This window comes from Pseudophryne corroboree, chromosome 11, assembly GCF_028390025.1.
Source record: "Pseudophryne corroboree isolate aPseCor3 chromosome 11, aPseCor3.hap2, whole genome shotgun sequence".
Classification (NCBI taxonomy): domain Eukaryota; kingdom Metazoa; phylum Chordata; class Amphibia; order Anura; family Myobatrachidae; genus Pseudophryne; species Pseudophryne corroboree.
Window position 1 is genome coordinate 74,449,789 of NC_086454.1, and position 6,000 is coordinate 74,455,788.

At 40.6% G+C, this 6,000-nt stretch overlaps 1 long non-coding RNA gene across 1 annotated transcript in view; it reads left to right on the forward strand.

The window, feature by feature from the left end:
- LOC134969944 (uncharacterized) overlaps positions 1 to 5,701 on the forward strand; it is a 93,897-nt gene extending 88,196 nt beyond the window's left edge. The window contains exon 4 of the long non-coding RNA XR_010189579.1: positions 5,106 to 5,701. This is a non-coding gene — a long non-coding RNA (uncharacterized LOC134969944). The remainder of the gene's footprint in view (positions 1 to 5,105) is intronic.
- Positions 5,702 to 6,000: the final 299 nt, after the last annotated feature.

The following is a 6,000-nucleotide window of genomic DNA, read 5'->3' on the forward strand; positions in this document are numbered from 1 at the left end:
GGTGGATGAAGTTCCAACAATGTATTTGGTTCTTTTTGTTTTTTTTAGTACAGTGATCATTGATAGATTTGCCAGGAAGCACTGGAAACTGCCTTTCCACTTGTTCAACTCATTATACAGTGTACAGTAATTGAACCATACTTTCCTTACAAACCAGTAAGTTGAGGGAGACAATGGGGTTTATTTGTGAAGAGTTGGGTTGTAAAACCCGTCACTTTGTTGTATTGTGTTTCTGCATGATATTTAAAAGGGCAACTACTAGCTAGACATGGCATTGACCTTTTAAATATAATGCATCATAAATAACACCAACGAAACACATCTGCAGATGTGTTCTTAATGCTAGATATACTTGCAATGTTATAAAATAAAACACATTACAAACTTTCCATCAGAATCTACTGTAGGTGAATTTTTAATTACTTGTGTCATAAACTCCATTTGACAAGTATCCCACGATCTTGATTTGATTGCATGAATATTGGGAAAGTGAGGTCATTAACAGGAGGTTGCAATGTGATTAGTGGTGGTGGAGAGGATGTGCATAATCAGTTTAGTTTTGTGTCGTGTTGCAGAAGGCACATTTAATTACAGGAGGAAGTACAGTATTTGGTACAGCACAGAACATGAATAGGTAAGACCGAATAATACCCTGATTTCATACCCCCTAGTGGAAAGTCAAGGGCATTGCCAACAGATGTGAAGAAAGCTTTTATCCATGTAACAACCTCTCCAGCAAGTGCTTGAGACATCTGAAGAGATTATGTCTATTTACTAAGCCTTGGATGGATGGAGATAAAGTACCAGCCAATCAGCTCCCAACTGTCATTTTTCCAACACAGCCTGTGACATGTCAGTTGGAGCCTAATGGCTGATACTTTATCTCCGTCCACTTTATCTCTATCCAAGGCTTAGTAAATAGACACCATTTAATCAGAAACTTTAAGTAATGAAACTGCTAGCAGTATTGTCCCTAACATTTTCCCATTGGCCCCCTATCTAAAATCTCAGCTAGAACTCTCTCCTATGGCTGAGCACACAGAGCAGTGCTGAAAGTAGGGTGGTACGGGGTGGTACGGGGTACCATTAAAAAATTTGGTGGTTGTACGCAGTACCATCAGCCCTCCACTGGGGCATAATTTACAAGGGGCATTTTTGTGTGTGGGACATAAAATGGTATCAGTGGCATACAGTAACTGTGTGGCATAATATGTAATAGGCAGTACGGTGTGTAGTATATGTAAGGCATTACGTTGTGTGGCATAAGGTGTAATGAGCATTACGGTGTGTGGCATAATGTGGCCATGCCCCTATTGTCATGTAACAACTCACCTCATGACACATGACCACACCCATTTTAACTATCAGTACCACGAAGAAAAAATTTGTACTTGCACCACTGACGCAGAGTGAATCTCATTATACGTACAAGAAGAAATTTGGTCTTTAGTAGATGAGGTTAGAGAGTCTGTAGTAAAAAAAGATCTGGAAAAATAAATATAAATAAACAGTAATCTATTAAGAAGGGATTGGGTATGATATGCTAGAATGTAGTCATTGCTGAAATGTCAATATGTTAGAATGTTGGCAATTCGTTCTGGTGACCCAGCAGTGACTTACCTTCACTTGTCGACTGCAGAGGCTCCAGTTGAATCTTCAGGGTCCTGGCGGTCATATGCTGTCACTTCTTGGTCAGACCTCTGATCTTCTTGCATTCCAGTAAGTATTTGACTACTATCCCTAACCATAATCCCTAATCCTACCACTAGACCTCTCTCTAGTGCCTAACCCTAACCTCCCTCCCTTGGCAGCCTAACCCTAACCCTCCTGCCAACAGCCTAACCCTAATGTCGACATTTTGGCAATATCAACATTAATCATGTCAACATTGTGAGAATGTCAACAAACTTTTGACTGAATCCCATTAAAAAGACAATTAGTTAAGGCAAATACACTGCACCACTAGAAGGCAAAATCAGTCAAGAAAGGATGTACGGTATCTCTAAATGGGAAATAGGTTGATGAGTTTTCAGAGAGGAGTGGAGTCCTTTGTTGTACGTTTGCCAAATCATGACCAATCTACTGTATGACTGGAATTCTAGGGTACTGAGGTTTAGGCATAAGTCTTGCATGTGGTAGCCTTGTATGTGGCTCAGTCAGAATGCTGAATTTGTCCACAATCTTGTAAACTTGCTCAATTGTTTTTTTTTTCTGTGTAATGCGAAGTCTATATTTGTAATTGAAATGGAAATCACCATCAATAGTTCAAGTTGTTGTCTAATAATTATCGTTATGGGTTGGAGGTCCATTTGCTTCTGTGTGGTAGTTGGGGAGAGGTCTTGAAATATTTAGATTTGCATTTTGCAGAACTTTATTACTCTCTTTTTCCCTGTAGAAGTTAAGATGGACAGTGATGCCATGTAGATATCCATTTACTGATGTATTGGTCTTCAGAGCTTTATGTGCTCTGTCCACTACAGTATGTCCTCGTTAATATGGTCTAGGAGGATATGGAATATGTGTATCAAGAATCCTTATATGTCCATATTAGTAATTGTTTCAGGGATCTTGTTCAGTATGAAATTGTAATGGCGCAACCTATTTTGTAGGTCTTGATTTTCTATAATAGTTTTAAATTCCAATCTAAGGGATTGTGACTTCTCTATCCAAAGCTGTTTGAATATTACTGAGTTCATCCATTTTTGTCTCCAGTAACTCTGCCATTGCGCCTAATGAGATGTCTCATTTAAATTCTAAACAGCAATTACTCAATTCCTGATGAAAATATGATTGGGTTCCATTGGCTAGATCTGTGATAACTGTCTGAGTGGTGGGTTTGAGTTCCATCGTTGAGGGTGGAGTTGACTTGGAGAGTCCAAATTGTTGAGTGGTAAAGATGAGTTAGTAGAGTCCTTCAAGGAGGAGAAGATAAGAGCCATAAAGGTTGGTGTGACATGGTCCATATGTTAGTGACTTAGTGACTTGCAAAAGGTGTTATGATGTAGGGATGACAGAAGGGGGGGGGGGGGAGAGAGACAGAGATACTTGCTTGATGAGTCAGTGACTGATTTGAGGTGGAAGTTGGACTGAGGAACAGAATTAGGTAGCTAAAGACCTCTAGTGGGTAAGGAGGGTATTACAACCCCAGGTAGGAATAAAAAAAACAAATACACAAGATGAATAGCTGAGCAGCATCCAGTGAAATACAAACAAAGGAATCTTGTGCAAAACTCACTTTTATCCAAAGTGGTAGCAACAGTAATAGGATAAGCATATAAAAGGGTTTGGTATGATCTTTCAACAATCAGAATGTTGTCAGAATGTTGACAGTGTAATGTTGAACAGAGAATTTGACGTGGTAATAGAGGTATTTAAAGCATTGTAACTGTATTGGCATTATAACTTAAAACATGATGGAAAAGCTGTATAAAGATGTATAAAGTTATAATGGCGACAGAGTTAAAATGTTTTAAACATTACTACCATGTTGACATTCTCTGGTCAACATTCTGACTGTCGACAGATCAACACACGCCCAATTGGGAGCCACTACAGGGGATATTTTTTTTACCAGAAAGGCAAATAGGATTGGAAAGCTCTCAATGATGCATATGCAGGGACGTAGAGAGCCACACCAGGCCCAGGTAAGGGGGAGGGGTGTGACTTTAAAAAGTGGGTGTGACGAAGCCCGTTATTTTGTAATTATGTAAAAAATTAAATAATTGTGGGGCCGCTTTTGTGCGATCCGCGGGGGGGGGGGGTGGTCACCATTTTAACACAGATGATGATGGGTGGGCACAGAGGGGGGAAGCGGGAGTGTGCACATGCTTGCATCCTTACTTGATCAGGAAGCGATGGGTGGGGGGACGAGTGGATCCAGCCCCCCTACCCACTGTGCATGTGTACTGGAAAAAATAAAAATAAATTTTGTGTAAACTGTATCAACCAATAATCTCAACAGTGAATAAGAGCTCTGCTGACCATGACGATGTTTAAATTGTGTACATAAAGATTAGTTTCATTATGTCTCCATATAAGCTTTCTGCTTTCTCAAAGCATTAGAGATGGCTAACAATGGTTCCAGGTTAAATTTGAACATTGGCAGATAAAAACTGTATTATTATAACAGAGGTGTAGATAAATATTCATTGTGTAGGAGTCAAGAACAGAGAGCCCTTGGATGAAGCTTCTGAAAATCAGTAGAGGAGTATCGGTAAAAAGATGCTTGATACACGTTTCACAGTCATGCTGACTGTTTCTTCAAAGGGGGAAAGTACCTGGTAGCCCAACCAGCCTGTGAAAAAAATAATTATGGTACTCAGTGGGGCTTCCTGGTCCCAACCTCAGCCTGAGAGTGCTAGAGACACCAGCACCAGTTCTGGTGGTGAGAGACAATTGTTTCTGGGAATGCTTCCCTGCTCATAGCATAAAGATATCTTTTGGGACCTCTATCACCAGAACACAAGGATCTGACCATTGTTTTCCCACCTCAGTTTGTAAAATGTAATCTCTGTAAAGGTATGCCCGATACCGATGGCGATGTAAGCACTCGCAGGACACTAACGACAGCCCCAGATCTTTTGTACATGCAAGGAGATCTGCGGCTGCCGTTATCAATGCCATGCTGCCAAATGCAGAATGGCCCCGCAAACCTCCCCAGCCCCCCCGCCGCCACAGCCTTTCGTCGCTGCCGGCATCAGCTAGTGTGTATATACTTGCCGTTTCTAGCTCCCGCCACGGATGACGTGTCGTGCAGTGACATATCATGCCGTGTGTACGGACTTTAAATGGGATCAGTATGATATGCCGGCTGTCGGGATCCTGGTGGTCAGCCACACTAATCTATTCCCCCTCGGGTGGTGGCGAGGACCGCCACCCTATTGGGGATTCAGTGCGGTGGCATTCCAACCGCTGGCATTTCACTGGGTGTCGGGATCCTGACAGGCGGTTAATTGACTGCATCCCTTGTAAATGTAACTTGTCAATTAATGCACAGAATAGAATAGTAAAATTTGACGATTGTGCTGATACAACTTTATCCATTTGAACATTGAAATTCCATATGGACAAAATTTTGACGCAAGTTTGCTATTTTGTACTTCCAGGAAACTGGCAACAATCTAAACAGAAACTGAATAAGGCACATTAAGAAGACAAACCATTTACGGCTTATGGGAAAGAAATCTGTTTTTACTTCCACACCACAGGCAGAGCACATCTGAAGCCAGTAATACAATCAAACTTACCTCTTGACGTCAGTTATTTTTCATTTGGAGCAAGTTAGGCAATCTAGACTAATGTGCGAGTGCTGTGCATTGATTAAACTGCAGGGGTGTATCCTATGGCCCTTCTTCAGGTCTTATTACTGTAAATAGCATTTTTATTGAAATCACTTGGCTTCCTCTGGTAGAAATGTGGTTATCTTATATTGAAAAGGGCATGCCCATTAAGATTTAGAGTACATATGTTCTATTTAAGTTGTGTTTAAGATTGTGCTATTCTGAATTATTGATCTGGGAAACACTCAAGGGGAGGAAGCTACCCTTCTAGTTCTTACACTAAATTCCAAAAGGGCTTAGCTCTTCAAATATGTCCATGATAAACTTTCCACTATCATAGGTGAAAACTTTAACAGTTCTTAATCTCTAGGCATTCTCCGCACATTCTTGTACGTACTATATATTCTGCTTGCAGTATAAAGATAGAGGACATGATTCATTAATGGTAATATGCTTTGTGCAGATCAGATGTATTTGCATCCAAAATGAACACGTAAAACGCACGTTGCAATGATGCTGCCCATATTCTGGATTGCGCATACATGTCATGACATGTGCAGCCAAGCATAGTGCTATCAACATTTTGAGTGTCATCATAGCACCGTAGACATTTGACTGTCGATATTAACATTAATAGCATTGTGACTGCATACCGCATGTTACTTTCTGCATGAGTGTAAATATGTTTAAAGCATGTCAACATACACATATCTGTATAAAG